This window comes from Sinocyclocheilus rhinocerous, unplaced genomic scaffold (genome assembly GCF_001515625.1).
Source record: "Sinocyclocheilus rhinocerous isolate Xijiao unplaced genomic scaffold, SAMN03320098_v1.1 scaffold346, whole genome shotgun sequence".
Taxonomy (NCBI): Eukaryota; Metazoa; Chordata; class Actinopteri; order Cypriniformes; family Cyprinidae; genus Sinocyclocheilus; species Sinocyclocheilus rhinocerous.
This window is the reverse complement of record NW_015630993.1, coordinates 512,161-539,162: the sequence shown is the minus strand read 5'-3', so window position 1 is coordinate 539,162 and position 27,002 is coordinate 512,161. Positions and strand designations below refer to the sequence as shown.

General features: G+C 39.7%; 1 protein-coding gene, 1 long non-coding RNA gene and 2 pseudogenes across 2 annotated transcripts in view; 3 read left to right on the top strand and 1 right to left on the bottom strand.

The window, feature by feature from the left end:
* Window positions 1–2,219: 2,219 nt before the first annotated feature.
* LOC107740963 (myosin heavy chain, fast skeletal muscle-like) lies at window positions 2,220–10,606 on the top strand (annotated as a pseudogene).
* A 3,303-nt stretch (window positions 10,607–13,909) lies between these two features.
* The window catches only part of LOC107740941 (myosin heavy chain, fast skeletal muscle-like), a 15,328-nt pseudogene continuing 2,235 nt past the window's right edge, over window positions 13,910–27,002 (top strand).
* LOC107740950 (uncharacterized) lies at window positions 24,590–25,853 on the top strand. Its single transcript, XR_001640137.1, has 3 exons — window positions 24,590–24,662; window positions 25,669–25,671; window positions 25,841–25,853. It is a non-coding gene; the product is annotated as an uncharacterized LOC107740950 (long non-coding RNA).
* The window catches only part of LOC107740946 (heat shock protein beta-1-like), a 16,465-nt gene continuing 15,309 nt past the window's right edge, over window positions 25,847–27,002 (bottom strand). The window contains exon 4 of the transcript XR_001640135.1: window positions 25,847–25,856. The gene's annotated coding sequence lies outside the window, so the exon portion shown is untranslated. The remainder of the gene's footprint in view (window positions 25,857–27,002) is intronic.

Below are 27,002 nucleotides of genomic sequence, written 5' to 3'. Positions count from 1 at the left end.
TAGCTAGTAGTCATAGAAGAAGGCAAGAAGTGTTGCAAGTGAGAGGAAGGTTGTGGTTACCCTCTGAGCCTTGGTACTTTTAAATGTAAAAGAACAGACATTCAGGTCGGTGGAGATAGCTATGTGCCAGCATAAAGCACAAAATATGTGCTTTGGGTGTCCTGAGTTTGATTCCTGTTTTGGGGACCCTTCCCGATCCTGCCCCCCTCTCTTTCACTTTGCTTCCTGTCTATGCACTGTACATAAAGGCAAAAATGCCAAAAAAAAAAAAAAGAATAGACATTCATGTGTCTGACAGTCAGTAAGTCCCAATCTCAATTCTACCCCTTAGCCCTTCCCCTTTCCCCTACCCCTCCGTTTCGCGCGTTCACGTGAAGGGGTAGGGGTGTCTCGATTCTCCTTTGGTTGGAGGGGTAGAGGAAGGGGAATGTGTGTGTGTGTGTGTGTGTGTGTGTGTGTCAGTAGGCAACACATTATTATAGAACGGTAATTAAAAGCTCTAATGCACACCAGTATAGGTGAGTGTAGGAGCTAGACGACGTATGATGACGTGTGACGTCATAGTAGTGGTGTCCCAATTCTTAGGGGAATATTTTCACCCTTACCCCTTGACACTCTGTTTCAAGGGACAAGGGGAAGGGGTAGGCGGAGGGGTAGGGGAAGGGGAAGGGGTATAAAATAGAATTGGGATTGGGCCTAAGCCTGAGGTTTTGGTTTTATTTGTTTCTTCTGTATGAATTGGTAAAGTTGATTGCTAAACAGTAGACTCTCCCAGGAGGTAAATAGTTTACTACTAGTATACTATTCAGTTAAATATGTACAGTTTCTCTACCTCTGCAGGATTATTATGCTTACTTTGAAGCTCTGTTTAGGAGAATGTAGAGTACGATTGTGTTTTATCCAGCAGTATTTACTCAGTGCAACTTATAACATCCAAGTGAAAGACATAACACGAACATGTCAGAATAAAAAATAATAAAACAACAGAATCACTGAGTTGGAAAAACGATCACCCCCCTCCAAATGACTTGTAACTCAATCCGGTGTAGCTAATCACCTTCTCAATGGCACACAAAGCCATTTGACATTCAGCTGTGATCAGCTGTGTCATTTTGATTAGCTCAGCATGAAAATAGCTTTCCTGGAGCTTTTTCAGTCCTTGGTAGAGCAACTGAAGCAAAATATCAACTATGGGTGGCAAGGTACTGTCAGAAGTTCTCCAGGATAAATTTGTGGACAGACACAAGTCAGGAGATACAAAAAGATACAAAAAAAAATTCAAAGGCTTTATCAATCACAAATGTGGCTTGTATGGGAGGGTTGCAAGAAAAAAAAGCCACTCCTCAAGAAAGGCCACATGCAGTCACGACTGAGCTTTGGAAAAACACACCTTGAAGATTAAGAGGCAGTTGAGACTAAAATTGAGTTATTTGGCCTAAACACCAAACTATATGTCTCGCAGAAATCCAATATACCATCCAAATAACAGCATTCCTACAGTAAAGCATGGAGGTGGTAATGAAAAAGTAAAATGTGTTCTGATTCAAATAAAAAGAAATAAAACTAATGCTGTTTAAGATTTTTTTTCTTTTTCAATATTTTTTATCATTGTTTTTAATAAACAGAAAATGTCATACTGCAACTCTCAATGAGTCGCTTTACTTCTGTACCTTAAATGCTGTAAGGTTGTATTTAGCACTTTTTAAACAGGATGTGTCTAATACAGAACATAACAGCCAAGAATATGCTAAGTGTGATTCATGTATCAACACTAATTAGTTCAGAATGTACCCATTAAATTTCAGATGGACTACTTATTGGCGTTAGTGAATGTCAGATGCTCTTTTAAAATAATAAATGAAAAGATTATAAACCAACTGTGAGATGGAAGCTGCAACCTTTAATAATTAGAGGAATATTTTTAACCAATAAAGTTTGACTTACATCTGATTCCATCAGGTAGGCTGTCCATAACTTTCTCATAAAACATTGTACATGTATAGATTTTGCTTAGTGTGCATGATCAACTTAAATAAAAGCCAAGTGGAGAGAGCAGAAGTGTTTCAGAGGAGACCTCAGAAGTGGTAAGCACCTGTACTGACTTTGACTGAAGGGTTTCTAGATTATAATCATCATTTATGCACATGTACTTTAAGTAATTTTGTTTTTATATAAATACATTTTAATGAATTGTTTGTTTTAATTGAAAGGTAGCGAAAATGTCATCTGGTCTCACAGGACAAAAGGTAAGCAAGTTTATGATTCAGTGTGTGAGCATTATAGTAGAGGAAAACAGTAGGTAGAGTGTGTATTATAGAAGAAAACTGGTGAAGCATGCTGTTTTCAAAAACTTTATTTACAAAGAAATTATTTACATGTATTAGTTAGACAAATTTAAGGAATGGGTCCCATTGACCCATTATTTATTGTATTTTAGGGGCCAAGTACTCTAGGTGCATAGGTACCCATTGTATTCATTTTTTATTGTATTGTGTTGTATTCTTTTTTGCCTCTTCCACCATTGAGTCTATGGCAGCCCATAGGACTGCTCGTGGGAAAGTTCTGAAATTTGGCACAAACATAGAGGACAGTATGAACATTAAAAACTTTTTCGAAAAGCTCCTAGACAGTTCATATGATTTTAACAAAAATCAAACAGATCACCTTTAGACCAAGCCAATAAAAAGTTATGGACTTTGGTGGAAGTTGGTAAGGCCATTCTCAAATAACGCAACACAAATTTGACAATGAACATGGCAAAATGTATGCAAGGCTATATCCTCACAGTGCTTCAGTCAGTGTATGCAGACCAAACCTGGATAAACTGTAACCTGAATGAACTTTGACAGTTTCAGCAGGATATATGGAAAACATATATTTTTGCTCATAACTAATGAACAGTTTGACCAAAAATCACGAGACTGGACTCTTTAGATTCAGTAAGGGATTCAGTATTCAATACCCAATTTACCTTTTCAGCCATTTTGAGTTTTGTCATAGAATGCTGTATTTTACAATCACATTGGCATATCATTATTAAACTAAACATGTGTCTGCCATTTTTGTCTGCCATGATTTACTGCTCAAAAAACTTTAGAGATCTGCTACTAGCTTGTTTGTCCAATTGGGATGAAACCACTGAAATAATTACCTGGTGACCTGAATTATAATAAAAAGAGCAAAGAGAAAGCTTGAAGGAGACCTGAAATTAGCCCGAGAGTCCATCATGGACCTGGAGAATGACAAGCAGCAATCTGAGGAGACACTTAAAAAGTAACTGAAACATTAAGCTTTTATTAAAAACTTTTATGGTTAAGGTGTGTTATTATTTTACAAACTACTTATTGTTCAACACCTACAGGAAAGACATTGAAACAAGCGAGCTGCTCAGCAGGATTGAGGATGAACAATATCTGGGTGCTCAACTCCAGAAGAAGATTAAAGAGCTTCAAGGTATTGTTTAAGATAAAAAAAAACACTGTCAAAGGCAAAGGTTAAATTTAAGACCAATAAGGTTTCATTAATTACTTGTCGCATTTAAGGAACTGGAGGAAGAGATTGAGGCTGAGCGTGCTGCTCGTGCCAAGGTTGAGAAGCAGAGAGCTGATCTCTCCAGGGAACTTGAGGAGATCAGTGAGAGGCTTGAGGAGGCTGGAGGAGCCACTGCTGCTCAGATCGAGATGAATAAGAAGTGTGAAGCTGAATTCCAGAAGCTCCGTCGTGATCTTGAAGAGTCCACCCTCCAGCATGAAGCTACTGCTGCAGCCCTCCGTAAGAAGCAGGCAGACAGTGTGGCCGAGCTGGGAGAGCAAATCGACAACCTCCAGCGTGTCAAGCAGAAGCTTGAGAAAGAGAAGAGTGAATACAAAATGGAGATTGATGATCTCTCCAGCAACATGGAGGCTGTTGCCAAAGCAAAAGTTGGGAATTTTATGTCTAAAGAATATAAGACATGTCTTGATGTTTTTCAAACATCTAATGACTTTTGTATTTTTAGGCAGGTTTTGAGAAGATGTGCCGCACCCTTGAGGACCAACTTAGTGAAATTAAGTCCAAGAATGATGAGAACATTCTCCAGATAAATGACCTCCGTGCACAAAGAGCAAGACTTCAAACCGAAAATGGTAACTAATTTCAATTGTGATTACATTATCAATAATTAATCAATAAAAATGAATAACAATAATTGTGTAGTAATATTTTTCAGCATTATGACAAAGTCGTACTCGATGAAATACACATATTTAAATGTTGACTGATAAAAACAATTAAATCCAGTAAAGTATGTAGTGCCACAAGGATCTGTCCTAGGCCCTCTGCTATTTTCAATATACATGTTTCCCCTTGGTAATTGTCACGAATCCGGTCTGTGGCCTTCCGGCCGATTGCCACTAGAGGTCATTCTACCATTACATTGACTCTCACACTACACAGACTGTTACATGTCACTCCGGACTACAGTTCCCATCATTCATTGCACTTACACAGCTGAATTCACTGATCACACAGCCGTCACATTTCACACGCTCACCTGAGAGCCATTACACACACTATTTAACACTCTCTCAGTTCCTGTTCAGATCGCCGTGTATTGTTCTGCATTTTCCACTCCCCAAGTGTTAGCTGCCTTACCGAGCCATTCCGTGTTTTCTGTTTTAGTCTCGTGTATTGTTCTGCATTTTCCACTCCCCAAGTGTTAGCTGCCTTACCGAGCCATTCCGTGTTTTCTGTTTTAGTCTCGTGTATTGTTCTGCATTTTCCACTCCCCAAGTGTTAGCTGCCTTACCGAGCCATTCCGTGTTTTCTGTTTTAGTCTCGTGTATTGTTCTGCATTTTCCACTCCCCAAGTGTTAGCTGCCTTACCGAGCCATTCCGTGTTTTCTGTTTTAGTCTCGTGTATTGTTCTGCATTTTCCACTCCCCAAGTGTTAGCTGCCTTACCGAGCCATTCCGTGTTTTCTGTTTTAGTCTCGTGTATTGTTCTGCATTTTCCACTCCCCAAGTGTTAGCTGCCTTACCGAGCCATTCCGTGTTTTCTGTTTTAGTCTCGTGTATTGTTCTGCATTTTCCACTCCCCAAGTGTTAGCTGCCTTACCGAGCCATTCCGTGTTTTCTGTTTTAGTCTCGTGTATTGTTCTGCATTTTCCACTCCCCAAGTGTTAGCTGCCTTACCGAGCCATTCCGTGTTTTCTGTTTTAGTCTCGTGTATTGTTCTGCATTTTCCACTCCCCAAGTGTTAGCTGCCTTACCGAGCCATTCCGTGTTTTCTGTTTTAGTCTCGTGTATTGTTCTGCATTTTCCACTCCCCAAGTGTTAGCTGCCTTACCGAGCCATTCCGTGTTTTCTGTTTTAGTCTCGTGTATTGTTCTGCATTTTCCACTCCCCAAGTGTTAGCTGCCTTACCGAGCCATTCCGTGTTTTCTGTTTTAGTCTCGTGTATTGTTCTGCATTTTCCACTCCCCAAGTGTTAGCTGCCTTACCGAGCCATTCCGTGTTTTCTGTTTTAGTCTCGTGTATTGTTCTGCATTTTCCACTCCCCAAGTGTTAGCTGCCTTACCGAGCCATTCCGTGTTTTCTGTTTTAGTCTCGTGTATTGTTCTGCATTTTCCACTCCCCAAGTGTTAGCTGCCTTACCGAGCCATTCCGTGTTTTCTGTTTTAGTCTCGTGTATTGTTCTGCATTTTCCACTCCCCAAGTGTTAGCTGCCTTACCGAGCCATTCCGTGTTTTCTGTTTTAGTCTCGTGTATTGTTCTGCATTTTCCACTCCCCAAGTGTTAGCTGCCTTACCGAGCCATTCCGTGTTTTCTGTTTTAGTCTCGTGTATTGTTCTGCATTTTCCACTCCCCAAGTGTTAGCTGCCTTACCGAGCCATTCCGTGTTTTCTGTTTTAGTCTCGTGTATTGTTCTGCATTTTCCACTCCCCAAGTGTTAGCTGCCTTACCGAGCCATTCCGTGTTTTCTGTTTTAGTCTCGTGTATTGTTCTGCATTTTCCACTCCCCAAGTGTTAGCTGCCTTACCGAGCCATTCCGTGTTTTCTGTTTTAGTCTCGTGTATTGTTCTGCATTTTCCACTCCCCAAGTGTTAGCTGCCTTACCGAGCCATTCCGTGTTTTCTGTTTTAGTCTCGTGTATTGTTCTGCATTTTCCACTCCCCAAGTGTTAGCTGCCTTACCGAGCCATTCCGTGTTTTCTGTTTTAGTCTCGTGTATTGTTCTGCATTTTCCACTCCCCAAGTGTTAGCTGCCTTACCGAGCCATTCCGTGTTTTCTGTTTTAGTCTCGTGTATTGTTCTGCATTTTCCACTCCCCAAGTGTTAGCTGCCTTACCGAGCCATTCCGTGTTTTCTGTTTTAGTCTCGTGTATTGTTCTGCGTTTATCACTCATCTAGCGATAGCTGCATTACTGAGCCTAGTGTCTTGTTTTCCTTGTTTTCATCGTCTTGCCTTGTCTGTTTCCCCGTGTTCTGATCACTGCCTGTGTACCTGGATTATCCCTCTTGCCTTGCCATCAATATACCTGTTTGCCATTGTCTGACCTATGCCTGTTTTTTGACCACGTCTCTTGTGAATAAAGCCTTGCAGATGGATCTGCACGCTTCCTGTGTTCTCCCCGTTACTCATATTACCCCAATTTTACAGTCTCTGCACTGGCTACCTATTAAGTTCCGTATCAGTTACAAAATATTACTACTTACTTTTAAGGCCATAAATGGTTTAGCTCCTGCGTACCTAACTAGTCTTCTATCACGGTACAATCCATCCTGCTCCCTAAGGTTGCAAAACTCTGGACTCTTGGTAGTTCCTAGGATAGCAAAGTCCACTAAAGGAGGTAGAGCTTTTTCACATTTGGCTCCCAAACTCTGGAATAGCCTTCCTGATAATGTTCGGGGTTCAGACACACTCTCTCTCTGTTTAAATCTAGATTAAAGACACATCTCTTTAGCCAAGCATTCACATAATGTATATCATAACCCTGTACTTCAGTTACATCTGTTCAAATGTCAAAAACATTCTTTTGCTTGGATTGAACACATCATTTTTTGCTTTGTTGGAACAGCAGCTACGCTAATTGTTCTCTATTTCCTTCTCTGTTTCTGCCACGGGATTGACATTCCGTGGTAACTAGGAATAACACCAGCTTCAGTCTGGATCCAGCCCTTAAAAGACCTGAGATGACCGAACACCTGAGAAGAGATGATGCCAACCCTTCAGAAGACCTCAGATGATGCCAACCCTCAGACAACATACAAAACTACCAGATTTTGTTTCTGCTTATATCTCAACATATAATCATTGCTGTTAATAGTGTTCACCGTCTGTATGATTACATGACATTAACTAACTGCTTGATTTTTACCGTACATTTCTGCCATATGGACATCAACATGAGATAAGCTATTACTAATTATAATGTAAAAACTTACATTTTCTGTAAAGCTGCTTTGCAACAATTTGCATAGTGAAATGCGCTATACAAATAAACTTGAATTGAATTGAATTGACAAATCTTACTTCCATAGAATATTTTTTTGTAATTAACTTATAGAGATATTGCACACATCTGACACAGTGAATCTAAATCTAAACAGGTGAGTTTGGCCGTCAGCTGGAGGAGAAGGAGACTCTGGTTTCTCAGCTCACCAGAGGCAAACAAGCTTTCACTCAGCAAATTGAGGAGCTTAAGAGGCAGGTTGAAGAGGAGGTTAAGGTAATACAGCATGATCAATAAAAACACATATTTTCCACTTACTATACAACAAAGCTAATATTATGTGACTTTGTCAACTAGGCTAAGAACGCACTGGCCCATGCTGTACAATCAGCCCGTCATGACTGCGACCTGCTCCGTGAGCAGTTTGAGGAAGAGCAGGAGGCAAAGGCTGAGCTGCAGCGGGAATGTCAAAGGCCAACAGTGAAGTTGATCAGTGGAGAACCAAATATGAAACTGATGCCATCCAGCGGACTGGATGAACTTGAAGAGGCCAAGTATGAACATCAAAAGAAGTGATATTGTGTGTCAATAATTTGTGCAATTGCATGCATTTTCTGACTGATGGTTACAAAATGCATTACAGGAAGAAGCTGGCTCAGCGCTTGCAAGAGGCAGAGGAACAAATTGAGGCTGTGAATTCCAAATGTGCCTCTCTGGAGAAGACCAAACAGAGATTCCAGGGTGAGGTGGAGGACCTCATGATTGATGTGGAGAGAGCCAACGCTTTGGCTGCCAACCTTGACAAGAAGCAGAGGAACTTTGACAAGGTACAATTTCTCTTTCAAAATAGGCTGCAATGGGCTTTGTTGAACATGTTATGAACAAAACCTGACCCTGAAATATCTTCATCAAAGGTCCTGGCAGAATGGAAGCAGAAATATGAGGAAGGTCAGGCAAAGCCGGAAGGTGCCCAGAAAGAGGCTTGTTCACTCAGCACTGAGCTGTTCAAGATGAAGAACTCCTATGAGGAGACTCTGGATCAGCTGGAGACCCTCAAGAGAGAGAACAAGAATCTGCAGCGTAGGAATGAAACATTAAAAAGTAAATGTAAATGACTAATGAATGTTCATAATGATACAGATTATTTTTTCCCTTCTATAGAGGGGATTTCAGATCTGACAGAGCAGTTAGGTGAGACTGGTAAGAGCATCCATGAGCTGGAAAAGGCCAAGAAGGCAGAGATTCAGACCGCCCTGGAGGAGGCTGAAGTGAGTATCTGAAGATCAATATGTAAAACTGGCTAAAATCATTATACTGTGTTGTTAATGCATATTTTCATTCTAAAATGTAAATGTTGTCTTTATTATTAATAGGGCACTCTGGAGCATGAGGAGTCCAAGATTCTCCGTGTCCAGCTTGAGCTAAACCAGGTCAAGGTTGAGATTGACAGGAAGCTTGCAGAGAAGAATGAGGAGATGGAGCAGATCAAGAGGAACAGCCAGAGAGTCACTGAATCCATGCAGAGCACTCTGGACTCTGAGGTCAGGAGCAGGAATGATGCCCTGAGAATCAAGAAGAAGATGGAGGGAGACTTTAATGAGATAGAGATTCAGCTGAGCCACGCCAATCGCCAGGCTGCTGAGGCCCAGAAACAGCTCAGGAACGTTCAGGGACAACTCAAGGTATGTGACTTCTCTTTGACTTTAAGTTGCATTAGTATGTTTGTATAATCTAACCTATGTTTAGTAAAGGCCAACAGAAAGCACACTGCAAGCTTATTGTAAAGTTATTGTTATGTTCAGGATGCCCAACTGCACCTTGATGATGCTCTGAGAGGACAGGAAGACATGAAGGAGCAGGTGGCCATGGTGGAGCGCAGAAACACTCTGATGCAAGCTGAGATTGAGGAGCTGAGAGCTGCTCTGGAGCAGACAGAGAGAGGCCGCAAAGTGGCTGAACAAGAGCTGGTGGACGCCAGTGAGCGTGTCGGGCTGCTGCACTCTCAGGTAAGGGCATATTGTTTTTACAATGAAATTAAGGAAATTGAGAGCATCTTTAAAAGTTTTCATACTGTTGCTTTTCATGTTGCAGAACACAAGTCTCCTGAACACCAAGAAGAAGCTAGAGGCTGACCTTGTTCAGATCCAGAGTGAAGTTGAAGGCACTGTACAGGAAGCCAGAAATGCAGAGGAGAAGGCCAAGAAGGCCATCACAGATGTGAGAAACAGTAGCTGCCAAATGTTTCACAAAACACTTGTATATTCTATATTAATGTAAAAGGCTACAATGATGGCAGATGAGCTGAAGAAGGAGCAGGACACCAGTGCTCACCTTGAGAGGATGAAGAAGAATCTGGAGGTCACAGTGAAGGACCTGCAGCACCGTCTGGATGAGGCTGAGAATCTGGCCATGAAGGGAGGAAAGAAACAACTCCAGAAACTGGAGTCCAGAGTAAGCATGTTCATAGTTATGACAGACCGTGTGGAGTATATGTTATATTATGATATATTGTGTTTTGTTTGAATATAAATTTTAATAATCTTTTCTTTAGGTCTGTGAGCTTGAGACTGAAGTTGAGGCAGAGCAGAGACGTGAAGCTGATGCTGTTAAAGGTGTCCACAAATATTAAAGGAGAGTGAAAGAGCTGTCTTATCAGGTATGACCATATTTTTTATAAGTTCTTTCAGACAAATGGGTCTGCATAATATTACTGTACTGGCAATACCTATTTGTAGTAAAGGATCATTAATTAATTTAGTAAATATGTGTATTGTTTGAAGACTGAGAAGGACAAGAAGAACATCACCAGACTCCAGGATCTGGTTGACAAGCTGCAACTGAAGGTCAAATATTACACGAGGCAGGCTGAGGAGGTGGTTTGTAAATCTAATAGAAAATTTTGACACTGTAGTTATTCATACTGCTATGCTAATTTTGCTGATGCCACTGGTTGTTATAATGGCTAAAGCATAGTTATGGAACACACCACAAAAACCACCTTTAGGTGGAACAAGCCAATATTAACCTGCCCAAGTTGAGGAAGGTGCAGCATGAGCTGGAGGAGGCTGAGGAGCGTGCTGACATTGCCGAGTCTCAAGTCAACAAGCTCAGAGCCAAGAGCCGTGAAGTTGGAAAGTACAATGAGATTATTTATTCATCTTTTTTATCCAAATAATTGCTAGGCTAACATCTATATTTGCCTCTTCCTTCTTTCCCAGGCCAAAGAAGAGTGAATCTTTAAAACTTAAAAGGAACATCTACTGAAGTCATATAATAGGATTTTTTTTTTGTAGAAGTACCTTTCTTGCCCATAAAAAATAAACCTGTATCAGCATATGATTATCTTTTGTGTGATTTTACAGCAACGTACACTATCGCAACACAACATAAATATCTGGTGTAAATTATTAAAACAAACCATATCATTCACCTTTTATCATTCACATCTGATTATCAAGAGTGTGTTGAATTTTAACTCTTAAAGGTTTTATAATAGTTAAAAAGATTCCATAAAAATATGAAATCTCATCTTGATAGAATGTATTTGCACAAACATTTTTGCTATAAAGTTTCCATCCTTGGAGACGCTATATTCCTCAAGCAATTTCATAGAATAATCAACAAAAAAACAGAAATCAGACCATACCTGTCTGTATATACTGTAAAGCTTAAAACTGGACTACTGTTCTGTTAAAAGTGTGAAGTGATGTGACGTGTGGCCAAGTATGGTGTGCCATATTCGGAATTTGTGCTCTGCATTTATCCCATCCAAGTGCACACACACACAGCAGTGAGTAGTGAACACACACACACACACATGGAGCAGTGGGCAGCCATTTTTGCTGCAACGCCTGGGAAGCAGTTGGGGGTTCGGTGCCTTGCTCAAGGGTCTCACCTCAGTCGTGGTATTGAGGGTGGAAGAGAGCGCTGGTCATTCACTCCCCTCACCTACAATCCCTGCTGGTACAGAGACTCGAACCCGCGACCTTTGGGTTACACGTCCGACTCTTTAACCATTAGGCTCACGACTGTTAACTAGCCTTCCAGTTAGCATGATTAAGCCTCTACAGATGATCCAGAGATCTAACAGGTCAATATATTATTGGGAGAAAGTTATCTGTTAGAATTCCCATTCATCTCGTAGCAGTTGCTTCGGTGACACAGACCCCCTGCAGAAATATGCCATTTGAAATCTGGTGGCTCATTGAATAAATGTAAACACTCACTATTGCTCTTTGTACTACAGCAATATGATCAACAAACTACGAGACAAGAGCTGTGGCCAGTGCAGTTGCTAGGTTTTCTTGTCTCCTTTACATAGTTTATTGCATTGGGCCCCTTGTAATGGCAGTCTGGGGGGTTGGTAGAAACTGTGGTGGCCCTGGGGGGGGATCGTTTGGGCCCACTGTACTCCGTTTCCCCCACTAGTGACACCTCTGGCTGTGATGCTGGAAATGTAAGATTGAATATATGAATTTAGTTTATCCAAATATATTATTTTTTAGCAGAACTATGAATAATCCAACAAGTTTTGTTTGTTACATGTAGTGTATGATTTGTTTTATATGTGATATGTTTACTAAGTGCAGCTTACGTAACCAAATTCATACTTTGGGTCTAATTTGCCTCTTCCTCATTTCCCAAGCCAAAGAAGAGTGAATCTTTGAAAGTTAAGCAGTGTTTTTTCCCCCAAGTCCTATAGTTCTTTGTATTACCACATGACACTATCTTTGGAATTTGAGGTAGGACATAATATTTTACTGAAAGACATGTATAAATTTTGGGATGACTAATTGAAACAATATGAATAATAATAATATTTTTTCGTATTAACTTCAAATTTATGTTATAGACTACACTGTAAAAAATGACCGTGAATTTAACATGGTAAAATTCCAGCAACCACAGCTGCCGGTTTTTTACCGTAAATTTTACGGATTTTTTTTTTACAGTGTACTTATGACCATTGTCTCCTAATTAAGTTTAAAGATGCCTTACATTAAAATACAGAGACACTGCAGTAAATAGCATTAAAATAGCAAATGAATGAATCACTGAATCTTTCCCCTTGTCAAGTAATATTGTTTACCCATCCCAATCATAAAAAGATCAGTTTGCATTAGGTATAAATGGACACTTTAGTACTCATAAACTGACAGTGAACTATCACGGTATTTTTTATGAGAGAAATAACATAACGATCTGACAGTCAATCGTTACTTATACAGGGTTGTATAAGATCTGCTATATTAAATGTTCTTGTGTTACAAAAAATGAGATCTCAAATGTGTCATTTATATGTTTTGATATTATTCCAATTTAAACTGCAACAAAAATAATTCCCTAATATATAATTAAATCATTTCATTTCCCAATGAAGATAATTAAAATCAATTATAGTCCTATGCCTATGCAGAAAGGAAATTATTTTTCTTCTTAGTCAATTTAAAATGAAAGAGTATAAATGTAAATATGTAAACAGATATGATAATATGATGATTCCTATGAAATATAACTATATTTAAATCTATCATGTAATTTAATCCAAATGTGAACATCTTTTTGAAGTATTTTGTTGTCAAATTCATGTGATAACTATAACTGTGTTAAAGGCTGTCATATATGTTGATAACCGAGAATAGATGCAGCTTCTTACCATAAAATAAGACTCTAAAGCTTGTCCATAAATAGACTCTGCTTGGTGTGCAAAACTGACCTCAATAAAAGCATGGAGGAGAGCATGACCAGGCTCAGAGGAGACTAGTGGCATTCCAACTTGCGGTAAGAGGCTGAAGTATTTTGCATTTGATGTTATTTGTGCGAGATTGTACTAAACAAATTGATATGACAGAGGACAAAGTCTTTAATAAGATAATATTTTAAAATAATTTATATTACATCCACATTCACATAAACCATCTATGTCTAAATGTTGTTTATGTTTAACTGAATTTCTTGGCAGGGCTGTAAAAAATTCATCTGGTCTCAAGGAGCAGGAAGGTAGGTGGTAACAATACATTCTGTTACTGCATTAAAGATTTGGTTGAATATTAGCAGGTCTGTGGTCAAATGCATATAGACTGATTATTGTAGATGTGCTGATGTTTTTTGATAAATTAGTTTTAAGTGTTTTATACTTGTCCAAGAGCATATTTTAAGTGGGACTCGTGACACAATGTACGCATAGCGTATGTGCACTGTGGTACACAGAACTGAAAAAAACAAAAAAAAAACAATTCTGTTTAATTTGTGTTTATACATTTTATGTATTACAATGCACCAGAAAAAATGCATCTTCTGACAGCAGAGCTAATCAAGGACAGCATCAATTAAGGACTAATGTGTTCACATTTTCTTTTTATTATTTTAATAGGCTTTTTACTTTTTAATAGACCTGACTTACATAAGACCCTAGTTATGTTATTGATACAAAAATCACTACAATGTTTCTTTTTACAAATTTTAGTAAGCCACCACCATGAGTACGGATGCGGAGATGGCCATTTATGGCAAGGCTGCCATTTTCCTTCGTAAGCCTGAGAAGGAGAGAATCGAGGCTCAGAACAAACCATTCGATGCTAAGAGTGCCTGCTATGTGGTTGATACTAAAGAGCTGTACGTCAAGGGAACCATCAAGAGCAAAGACGGTGGCAAAGTCACTGTTACTGTGAATGACACTAAGGAGGTGAATTTTTAACATTCCATTACATTTTTTTACATATTTAATTTTACATATTTTTCTGGTCTTTCTGAAATCTAATGGATCAAATTTATAGGAGAAAGTTGTTAAAGAGGATGAAGTCCACCCAATGAATCCTCCCAAGTTTGACAAGATTGAGGACATGGCCATGATGACCCATCTCAATGAACCCTCTGTGCTGTATAACCTCAAAGAGCGTTATGCCGCATGGATGATCTACGTAAGTTCTGGAGCACAGTAAAACAGCATTTATGTTCATCTTGTCAGTGTTGTTGCAATCTGACCACGTCTCTGCTCATTTCAGACCTACTCTGGACTGTTCTGCGCTACTGTGAACCCCTACAAGTGGCTCCCAGTGTATGATGCAGAAGTGGTGGCAAGAAGCGTATGGAGGTCCCACCCCACATCTTCTCTGTCTCTGACAACGCCTATCAGTTCATGCTGACTGGTAAGACCTTATGGAATTTAATTCTATAGATTTAAATAAGAGTTGCTATTAATAAGAGATTTACCGGACATTGTATACATTGCATTCAACAGATAGAGAAAACCAGTCTGTCCTGATTACGTAAGTATTTTCATTTCATTGACTATGACAAAAAAATGAAAGTATATGTATGGCAAATATAAAGTATATATATATATATATATATGGCGATGTTTACAAAATAGAATATAAGAATATACTTCTGTCTTCTTTAATGAACCAGTGGAGAATCTGGTGCTGGAAAGACTGTGAACACCAAACGTGTCATCCAGTACTTTGCCACAGTTGCAGTTCATGGTGATAAGAAGAAAGAGCAGGGTCCCGGCAAAATGCAGGTATGAGACTATGTAAAAATATAAGTGTACTTAAAAAGATATGTATATTTTTCTGAAATATAGACAGTTATACTTGTCACACACAATATTTAATATATATTGAATTTGTGAAATGACTGCAAAGAGTATAACAAAATAAAACAACAACAACAACAACAACAACAACAATAATAATAATAATGGATAATCTTTAAACATCACAGGGCTCTCTTGAGGACCAGATTATTGCTGCCAACCCTCTGCTTGAGGCTTATGGTAATGCCAAGACTGTGAGAAATGACAACTCCTCTCGTTTTGTAAGTTCACCACTTTATATTCACATACAGTACAGTTGGTCAGTTTTGTTGAATTTGATCTATATAGAGTTTTTTTATGAACTGTTTTAAAAGCTGGCTTCTTTTGCACAATAGGAACTCAAATGTTACTTTGTTCTAAAAAGGGTAAATTCATCAGAATTCACTTCGGTACATCAGGAAAACTGGCTAGTGCTGACATTGAGACATGTAGGTGGACATGATTTCATTTACCCATCCTGTACATTTGTCTTTGTCTGTCACTCTTCAGATGATTGTGACTCAAGTACATTCTCTCAACAGATCTGCTGGAGAAGTCTAGAGTGACATTCCAGCTTCCAGATGAGAGAGGCTACCACATCTTCTACCAGATGATGACCAACCACAAGCCTGAGCTGATTGGTAGATACTTCATTCAAAGTTTCAGTGCCAGATAATATTTTAAAATACTCTGTTATAAATGCTCTGTGTGTTTTACAGAAATGACGCTCATCACCACCAACCCCTATGACTTCCCCATGTGCAGTCAGGGTCAGATCACAGTGGCAAGCATTGATGATAACGAGGAGCTGATGGCTACTGATGTGAGTCAAAGCTGTTTGAATATTAACATATTCTATATAAATATGGCTGATCAACGAGCTTATTCTACTCTGTAATTTCCAGTTTCTGGGTTTGAACTCTGCTGATATGCTGAAGGCTTTGTGCTACCCCAGAGTCAAGGTCGGAAATGAGTTTGTGACCAAAGGCCAGACCGTGCCACAGGTATGTAGTAACATATTTCCAGCTTGTCCATGTATTTAACCTGAAAATCATTAGTTAGTCTGACTAATTATTGCAAAAAGACAGTTTTACTAAAATATTCACTCTATTCTACTTACAGGTGTACAACTCTGTAAGCGCCTTGTCCAAATCTATCTATGAGAGGAATCTTGTGGATGGTCATTCGTATCAACCAGATGTTGGACACAAAACAACAAAGAAATTTCTTCATTGGTGTGCTGGATATTGCTGGCTTTGAGATCTTTGATGTAAGAATGATTCTTTTATCATTTTTCATGGCAAACTGTGTCATATTCAGTAATCTGTAAATGGTTATTTTTCTACCTGCAGTTCAACAGCATGGAGCAGCTGTGCATCAACTTCACTAATGAGAAACTGCAACAGTTTTTCAACCACCACATGTTTGTGCTGGAACAAGAGGAGTACAAGAAGGAGGGCATTGTTTGGGAGGAGCTGGTTGCTACTGATGTGAGTCAATGCTGTTTTTTTAAATAACAAATTCAATATAAATATGGCTGATCATAGAGCTTGTTCTTTTCTGAAATTTCCAGACTGCTATTGACATTCTGGGCTTCACTGCTGAGGAGAAGATGGGCATCTACAAGTTCACTGGAGCTGTGCTCCATCATGGTAACATGAAGTTCAAGCAGAAGCAGCGTGAGGAGCAGGCTGAGCCTGATGGCACAGAGGGTGAGACTGTGTGTGATCACATGCAGAGCTTTGATTGACAGATATTTGTAATAAACTTGCATAAACAAAAGCAAGAATATGTTTTTTTTTGTAACTTTTTAAATCGCAGAGGCTGACAAAATCGCCTACCTTCTGGGTTTGAACTCTGCTGATATGCTGAAGGCTTTGTGCTACCCCAGAGTCAAGGTCGGAAATGAGTTTGTGACCAAAGGCCAGACCGTGCCACAGGTATGTAGTAACATATTTCCAGCTTGTCCATGTATTTAACCTGAAAATCATTAGTTAGTCTGACTAATTATTGCAAAAAGACATTTTTACTAAAATATTCACTCTATTCTACTTACAGGTGTACAACTCTGTAAGCGCCTTGTCCAAATCTATCTATGAGAGGATGTTCTTGTGGATGGTCATTCGTATCAACCAGATGTTGGACACAAAACAACAAAGAAATTTCTTCATTGGTGTGCTGGATATTGCTGGCTTTGAGATCTTTGATGTAAGAATGATTCTTTTATCATTTTTCATGGCAAACTGTGTCATATTCAGTAATCTGTAAATGGTTATTTTTCTACCTGCAGTTCAACAGCATGGAGCAGCTGTGCATCAACTTCACTAATGAGAAACTGCAACAGTTTTTCAACCACCACATGTTTGTGCTGGAACAAGAGGAGTACAAGAAGGAGGGCATTGTTTGGGAGTTCATTGACTTCGGCATGGACTTGGCTGCTTGCATTGAGCTCATTGAGAAGGTTTAAAGAATCCTAAATTCCACTGTCTATTCTCAAAAATCTTATATTTTTGTAATAAACAACATTCTTTTATAAACAGCCCATGGGTATCTTCTCCATCCTTGAAGAGGAGTGCATGTTCCCCAAGGCTACAGACACTTCCTTCAAGAACAAGCTGTATGATCAGCATCTTGGCAAGTGCAATGCTTTCCAGAAACCAAAGCCTGCCAAAGGCAAGGCTGAGGCCCACTTCTCGCTGGTCCACTATGCTGGAACTGTGGACTACAACATTGGTGGCTGGTTGGACAAGAACAAGGATCCACTGAATGAGTCTGTTTTGCAGCTTTACCAGAAGTCTTCTGTCAAACTACTGGCTACAATCTACCCACCTGTTGTTGAAGGTAATGAAAAAAAAAAAACTAAAGTGTTAATATGAAAGTGAAAGTGACGTGTGGCCAATTATGGTGTCCCATACTTGGAATTTGAGATCTGCATTTATCCCATCCAAGTGCACATACTGTACACAGCAGTGAGTAAAACACAGCAGTGAGTAATATGTTTATGTACATCAATTTAGTCTTATGTGATTACAATTTTACAATTTACAATTTATGTGAACTTTGATTCAGTTACATTATATGTGTTCCTTTGTCTCTTTATCTGAATAGAGACCGGTGGCAAGAAGGGAGGCAAGAAGAAGGGTGGTTCCATGCAGACTGTGTCCTCCCAGTTCAGGGTATGTCTTTGTTTGAGACCAAATGTGAATAATGATGCAACTGAAAGCAGTGACTGTACATCAGCTTGCTTGACTCTAAGTCAGGTAAATAATATATCAACAACTGAGAGAATGTGACTAAGAAAGCTTTAACATTTCATGATAAAACAGGAGAACTTGGGCAAGCTCATGACCAACTTGAGGAGCACTCACCCTCACTTTGTGCGTTGTCTTATTCCCAATGAGTCCAAGACTCCAGGTAAAGTTATTAAGGGCTTACAGGTACTCTGAAATTAATACAATATTTAATGTTAATCTTAATTTACCTAGCTCATGATGTAAACTGTTCCCTACAGGTCTGATGGAGAACTTCCTGGTTATCCACCAGCTGAGGTGTAACGGTGTGCTGGAGGGCATCAGAATCTGCAGAAAGGGCTTCCCCAGCAGAATCCTCTATGCTGACTTCAAGCAGAGGTAAATGGGAACACATGAAAACACCATTCACTGTATGAGGCTCTTAATTAGAGGATATGAAACATCTTGATTAATCTTCAACAGATACAAGGTGCTGAATGCCAGTGTAATCCCAGAGGGGCAGTTTATTGACAACAAGAAGGCCTGTGAGAAACTTCTGGGATCCATCGATGTTGATCACGACCAGTACAGATTTGGACACACAAAGGTTCATATTCTACTTTACAGCCTTTCAAAGATTCAATAATCATGATTATTTAGCCTATAAGGGTAAATCAATATCTTTTGATTTGCTGTTATGTATAAATTTAGGTGTTCTTCAAAGCTGGCCTTCTGGGTACTCTTGAGGAGATGCGTGATGAGAAACTGGCTGCTCTGGTCACAATGACTCAGGCTCTTTGCCATGGTTACGTGATGAGGAGGGAGTTTGTGAAGATGATGGAGAGGAGGTGATGAATGTCATAAATAAAGATGACTGTGTGATAACAGTGTGAATGGTAAATAATGATGATTATGGCATTTAATGAAGAATTATTCATAGGGAGTCCATTTACACCATCCAATACAACATTCGCTCATTCATGAATGTCAAACACTGGCCATGGATGAAAGCTTACTACAAGATTAAGCCTCTGCTGAAGAGTGCTGAGACTGAGAAGGAGCTGGCATCCATGAAAGAGGACTTTGCAAAATGCAAAGAAGATCTTGCCAAGGCTGAAGCCAAAAAGAAGGAGCTTGAAGAGAAGATGGTGGCACTGCTGCAAGAGAAAAATGATCTGCAGCTGCAAGTGGCTTCTGTGAGTTTTCCTATTTGAATTAACTGAATTTTGGCTCCATTAAAAATAGCAATGTGTTTTCCAGTGATTATAGCGATATATTTTCCTAACAGGAATCTGAGAATCTCTCAGATGCTGAGGAGAGGTGTGAGGGTCTGATTAAAAGCAAAATCCAGCTTGAAGCTAAACTCAAAGAGACAACTGAGAGACTGGAGGATGAAGAAGAAATCAATGCTGAACTGACAGCCAAGAAAAGAAAACTGGAGGATGAGTGCTCTGAGCTGAAGAAAGACATTGATGACCTGGAGCTCACCCTGGCTAAAGTGGAAAAGGAGAAACACGCCACTGAGAATAAGGTTGGAGTTTGAGTTGGTTTAATCTCGGTCTTATATGATGATATAGAATATGAATTGTAAAAAACAAGCTCATTTGGAACAAAAAAATCAGGTCAAGAACTTGACTGAGGAAATGGCAGCTCAGGATGAGAGCCTTGCCAAACTTACAAAGGAGAAGAAAGGTCTCCAAGAGGCACATCAGCAGACCCTGGATGATCTTCAGGCAGAGGAGGACAAAGTCAACACCCTGACCAAATTCAAGACAAAACTTGAGCAGCAAGTTGATGATGTGAGTAACTAATTAAACAAGTGATGAATTCATTAAATTAACAGGCTTTTTTGCCCTGAACATATTTTATATATCATTTTCCCATAGCTTGAGGGTTCCCTTGAACAAGAGAAGAAGCTCCGCATGGATCTTGAGAGAGCCAAGAGAAAGCTTGAAGGAGACCTGAAATTAGCACAAGAGTCCATCATGGACCTGGAGAATGACAAGCAGCAATCTGAGGAGAAACTTAAAAAGTAATTAAAACATGAAATCTTTTATTGAAAACTTTTTTGTTGTTGTGTTATTGTTTTACAACCACTTATTATTGAATACCCACAGGAAAGACTTTGAAACAAGCCAGCTGCTCAGCAAGATTGAAAATGAACAATCTCTGGGTGCTCAACTCCAGAAGAAGATCAAGGAGCTTCAGGTAATTCTTGAGTTTTGTTTTGTTGTTGTTTTTTTTGTTTTTTAACACTGTTACAGGCAAAGTTAAAATAAAGAGCAATAAGGTTTCATTAATTACTTGCCGCTGTAGGCTCGTATTGAGGAACTGGAGGAAGAGATTGAGGCTGAGCGTGCCGCTCGTGCCAAGGTTGAGAAGCAGAGAGCTGATCTCTCCAGGGAACTTGAGGAGATCAGTGAGAGGCTTGAGGAGGCTGGAGGAGCCACTGCTGCTCAGATCGAGATGAATAAGAAGCGTGAAGCTGAATTCCAGAAGCTCCGTCGTGATCTTGAAGAGTCCACCCTCCAGCATGAAGCTACTGCTGCAGCCCTCCGTAAGAAGCAGGCAGACAGTGTGGCCGAGCTGGGAGAGCAAATCGACAACCTCCAGCGCGTCAAGCAGAAGCTTGAGAAAGAGAAGAGTGAATACAAAATGGAGATTGATGATCTCTCCAGCAACATGGAAGCTGTTGCTAAAGCAAAGGTTTGAGAACTGGTTTTTAAATCTGTTCAAGGAAATATATCAAATGTGGTTAAGATTCTTAAGAATCAAATGACTTTGGTGTTTACAGGCAAATCTTGAGAAGATGTGCCGCACCCTTGAGGACCAACTTAGCGAAATTAAGTCCAAGAATGATGAGAACATTCGCCAGATAAATGACCTCAGTGCTCAAAGAGCAAGACTTCAAACTGAAAATGGTAACCCAATGACAATCATGATGAAATTAATACTACTTCAGTAGTAAATGAGTATGGTGTATCAAGATTATTTAGCACTGAATATCTGACAAAGTCTTTTTAGAGCAAGCACACATATTTAAATTTTGCTTTCAAAGAGTTTGTTTTGATATTAACTAAAAGAGATATTGCACAGTCTGACACAGTGAATCTAAATCTAAACAGGTGAGTTTGGCTGTCAGCTGGAGGAGAAGGAGACTCTGGTTTCTCAGCTCACCAGAGGCAAACAAGCTTTCACTCAGCAAATTGAGGAGCTTAAGAGGCAGGTTGAAGAGGAGGTTAAGGTAATACAGCATGATCAATACAAACACATATTTTCCACTTACTATACAACAAAGCTAATATTATGTGACTTTGTCAACTAGGCTAAGAACGCACTGGCCCATGCTGTGCAATCAGCCCGTCATGACTGCGACCTGCTCCGTGAGCAGTTTGAGGAAGAGCTGGAGGCAAAGGCTGAGCTGCAGCGGGGAATGTCAAAGGCCAATGGTGAAGTTGCTCAGTGGAGAACCAAATATGAAACTGACGCCATCCAGCGCACTGAGGAACTTGAAGAGTCCAAGTACGAAGATTACTGAATAATATTCCTGATTCTCACAGCTATTTTATAGCTTTGAATACAATGCAATGTGTAATGCTTAACAGGAAGAAGCTGGCTCAGCGTCTGCAAGAGGCAGAGGAACAAGTTGAGGCTGTGAACTCCAAATGTGCATCTCTGGAGAAGACCAAACAGAGACTCCAGGGTGAAGTGGAGGACCTCATGATTGATGTGGAGAGAGCCAATGCTTTGGCTGCCAACCTTGACAAGAAGCAGAGGAACTTTGACAAGGTAAAAAGTTTGAGTCATTATGTAATATTCTCTTTTTAAAGTATTGCTGGAATGGACCTTAATCAACATGTTACAAACAAAACCTGACCCTGAAATATCTTCATAAAAGGTCCTGGCAGAATGGAAGCAGAAATATGAGGAAGGTCAGGCAGAGCTGGAAGGTGCCCAGAAAGAGGCTCGTTCACTCAGCACTGAGCTGTTCAAGATGAAGAACTCCTATGAGGAGACTCTGGACCAGCTGGAGACCCTCAAGAGAGAGAACAAGAATCTGCAGCGTAAGAATTCCTTTGTACAACATTTAATTAATTAACAAACTTAGTAGTGTTAAATCTGTAGAGATTCACAGCATATTTATGCTGATAATATTTTCTTTCCAACTTGTAGAGGAGATTTCAGATCTGACAGAGCAGTTAGGTGAGACTGGTAAGAGCATCCATGAGCTGGAAAAGGCCAAGAAGGCAGTGGAGACTGAGAAAGCAGAGATGCAGACCGCACTGGAGGAGGCTGAAGTGAGTATCTGAAGATCAATATGTAAATCTGGCTAAAACCATTGTACTGTTCATTTTGAGGTTTAAATGTTGTTTTTTATTATTAATAGGGCACTCTGGAGCATGAAGAGTCCAAAATTCTCCGTGTCCAGCTTGAGCTAAACCAGGTCAAGGGTGAGATTGACAGGAAGCTTGCAGAGAAAGATGAGGAGATGGAGCAGATCAAGAAGAACAGCCAGAGAGTCACTGAATCCATGCAGAGCACTCTGGACTCTGAGGTCAGGAGCAGGAATGATGCCCTGAGAATCAAGAAGAAGATGGAGGGAGACCTTAATGAGATGGAGATTCAGCTGAGCCACACCAATCGCCAGGCTGCTGAGGCCCGCTTGACAAGAAGCAGAGGAACTTTGACAAGGTAAAAAGTTTGAGTCATTATGTAATATTCTCTTTTTAAAGTATTGCTGGAATGGACCTTAATCAACATGTTACAAACAAAACCTGACCCTGAAATATCTTCATAAAAGGTCCTGGCAGAATGGAAGCAGAAATATGAGGAAGGTCAGGCAGAGCTGGAAGGTGCCCAGAAAGAGGCTCGTTCACTCAGCACTGAGCTGTTCAAGATGAAGAACTCCTATGAGGAGACTCTGGACCAGCTGGAGACCCTCAAGAGAGAGAACAAGAATCTGCAGCGTAAGAATTCCTTTGTACAACATTTAATTAATTAACAAGCTTAGTAGAGTTAAATCTGTAGAGATTCACAGCATATTTATGCTGATAATATTTTCTTTCCAACTTGTAGAGGAGATTTCAGATCTGACAGAGCAGTTAGGTGAGACTGGTAAGAGCATCCATGAGCTGGAAAAGGCCAAGAAGGCAGTGGAGACTGAGAAAGCAGAGATGCAGACCGCACTGGAGGAGGATGAAGTGAGTATCTGAAGATCAATATGTAAATCTGGCTAAAACCATTGTACTGTGTTGTTCATTTTGAAGTTCAAATGTTGTTTTTTATTATTAATAGGGCACTCTGGAGCATGAGGAGTCCAAGATTCTCCGTGTCCAGCTTGAGCTTAACCAGGTCAAGGGTGAGATTGACAGGAAGCTTGCCGAGAAGGATGAGGAGATGGAGCAGATCAAGAGGAACAGCCAGAGAGTCACTGAATCCATGCAGAGCACTCTGGACTCTGAGGTCAGGAGCAGGAATGATGCCCTGAGAATCAAGAAGAAGATGGAGGGAGACCTTAATGAGATGGAGATTCAGCTGAGCCACGCCAATCGCCAGGCTGCTGAGGCCCAGAAACAGCTCAGGAACGTTCAGGGACAACTCAAGGTATGTGACTTCTCTTTGACTTTAAGGTGCATTAGTATGTTTGTATAATCTAACCTATGTTTAGTAATGACCAACAGAAAGCACACTGCAAGCTTGTTGTAAAACTATTGTTATGTTCAGGACGCCCAGCTGCACCTTGATGATGCTCTGAGAGGACAGGAAGACATGAAGGAGCAGGTGGCCATGGTGGAGCGCAGAAACACTCTGATGCAAGCTGAGATTGAGGAGCTGAGAGCTGCTCTGGAGCAGACAGAGAGAGGCCGCAAAGTGGCTGAACAAGAGCTGGTGGACGCCAGTGAGCGTGTCGGGCTGCTGCACTCTCAGGTAAAGGCATATTGTTTTTACAATGAAATTAAGGAAATTGAGAGCCTCATTTAAAATGTTTATACTATTGCTTTTCATGTTGCAGAACACAAGTCTCCTGAACACCAAGAAGAAGCTAGAGGCTGACCTTGTTCAGATCCAGAGTGAAGTTGAAGACACTGTACAGGAAGCCAGAAATGCAGAATATTGTCTATGTTTAGAACACCAGTCTGCTGAATCAGAAGAAGAAGCTGGAGGGAGATAATACTCAGCTTCAGACTGAGGTTGAGGAGGCAGTGCAGGAGTGCAGGAATGCTGAGGAAAAAGCCAAGAAGGCCATCACTGATGCTGCCATGATGGCAGAAGAGCTGAAGAAGGAGCAGGACACCAGTGCTCATCTGGAGAGGATGAAGAAGAATCTGGAGGTCACAGTGAAGGACCTGCAGCACCGTCTGGATGAGGCTGAGAATCTGGCCATGAAGGGAGGAAAGAAACAACTCCAGAAACTGGAGAGTAGGGTAATTATTTTTTTTCTCCATATAAAATATAATTTTAGGATAAAATCTCTTGAAGATGTTGCTTACACTTATTCTTAAAGGTGCCATAGAATGGAAAACTGCATTTACCTTGGCATAGATGAATAATAACAGTTCTGTACATGGAAATGACATACCGTGAGCCTCAAACACCATTGTTTCCTCCTTTTTATGTAAATCTCGAGAATGCAAAAGACCACGAGCACGAACGTTAAAAAATAAAGAAAGAGAAAATAAAAAGTGATCGTGCATTCGCATATCCCCGCATATTAATAGCGGCTCCCTGATGCCCGCATTTTATATACAGTATAATTACCCAACGATATAACTGCAAGAGACAGGATTGAAATATATTTTCCCCGTGTTTCCTTCCTGCTGTGTGAGCTACTGAAATGAGCCGCACTGTCAAATGAAACAGCCAATCAGAGCAGAGCTCAACATTATTATTCATGACCCTTCCAAATAAGGTAAAAACAGACCATTTAATTCTAGGGACAAATCCTAGGGTTGTAAATGGACATGTAAAACCGTTTCTGGAGATTTTTGCCCTTAACTTAGCCACATACCTTCTATGTAGATATCAGAGAACAATTTAAAATATTGTATCAATGCATTCTATGGCACCTAATTAAAGCACCATCTCAGGTTCCAAAAGTAGTTACCAGGCAATAACTACTCAGTTGTACACTTGTCTAAAAAACTTTTATGTGCTATCAAAGGTCCGTGAGCTTGAGGCTGAAATTGAAGCAGAACAGAGACGTGGAACTGATGCTGTTAAGGGTGTCCGTAAATATGAGAGGAGAGTGAAAGAGCTGTCTTATCAGGTATAATCATACCCGACCAATTCCATAGATTTATCCATACAAATCTATGAAATATTTTTTATTGTTTGTAGACTGAAGAGGATAAGAAGAACATCAACAGACTTCAGGATCTGGTTGATAAGCTGCAGCTGAAGGTCAAAACCTACAAAAGGCAGGCTGAGGAGGCGGTATGTTCAATTTATTTGAACATTTTGACACATTTGATTATTAATTAGTAATTTATTTACTGGTGCGATATCACTGATGTTCCACAGCTTAGTTAACAAACATGGTAAAAATGGTACTCTTTAGGAGGAGCAAGCCAACGCTCATCTGTCCAAGTTGAGGAAGGTGCAGCATGAGCTGGAGGAGGCTGAGGAGCGTGCTGACATTGCTGAGTCTCAAGTCAACAAGCTCAGAGTCAAGAGCCGTGATGCTGGAAAGGTCAGTTGCATAATAGCAGCGTCTGAACTCACAGTAAATGATTTCTTGCATTTACTGAAAAGAAACACAGTATTCAACTTATGCTTGAAAAGTGTACTGATTATATACATGACTTTTGTATATCCTTTTTTTTTTGTCTCAGGCCAAAGAAGAGTGAATCCCTCAAACCTGATGGGAGCCTCTACTGAAGTCATATAATATGATTGTTCTGTAGATTTACATTTATTATTCTTTTTGAAATAAATCTGTGCTCACTAGATATTTGTTTTGGAGTGATCTTTAGAGGAATTTTATTCTCAAATAAATTAATGAATTCATTTTTAAAATGACATTATCACTTAAATAATGAAATATTCTAAAGTCTTGTCAAGAATGTAAAAAAGCTTTTTCATAAAGGCTACCTCCACTCATGTAAGAAAAAAGGGAAGTTTTAAATTAAAAGTTAAGCAGCCTGTAAGAACTCACACTTAGGTGGTCACAGGCAGACAGTTAATAATTTAATGGAATTTGCCTGAGTGGAAATTCTGCCATGATAGCAATAGCTCCAGAAGAAATGGAGTGGTTGATTAAATACCTTGGAGGCCACAATAGTGGACTCTTTTGAGCTGGAAAACTGCCCATTAATGGTTTCAACATAATGTATGTTGGTTAATTAAAAAAATTAATTAATGCATTAAGATTTAGGTGTATGAGTTTCGGGATTAAAATTGAATAAATATGCAATAAAATTGATCTAAGTTGACATTACATCCATTTATTACCACTGAAATACATAGTGCATAGAAATAATCTGTTTTAATCAATAAACAAAACATCAACAACAAACGTTTAGTCACACTTACTAACATCATGTTCTATTCAATTAGCCCGTTCTAATAAAAAATAAAAATAATAATTATAAAATAAAAACTATAGCTAGCCAGGAGTAACAAGACATTTCGCTAATTTGTTCATGGACAGATGAGGAAAATTGTAGTTAAACCATAATAAACCACAAATTGACCCGGGTTTTGCTACACTAACCATAGTTTAATCATGGTATTTAAATATGATTATACAAATAGTAAATCACAAA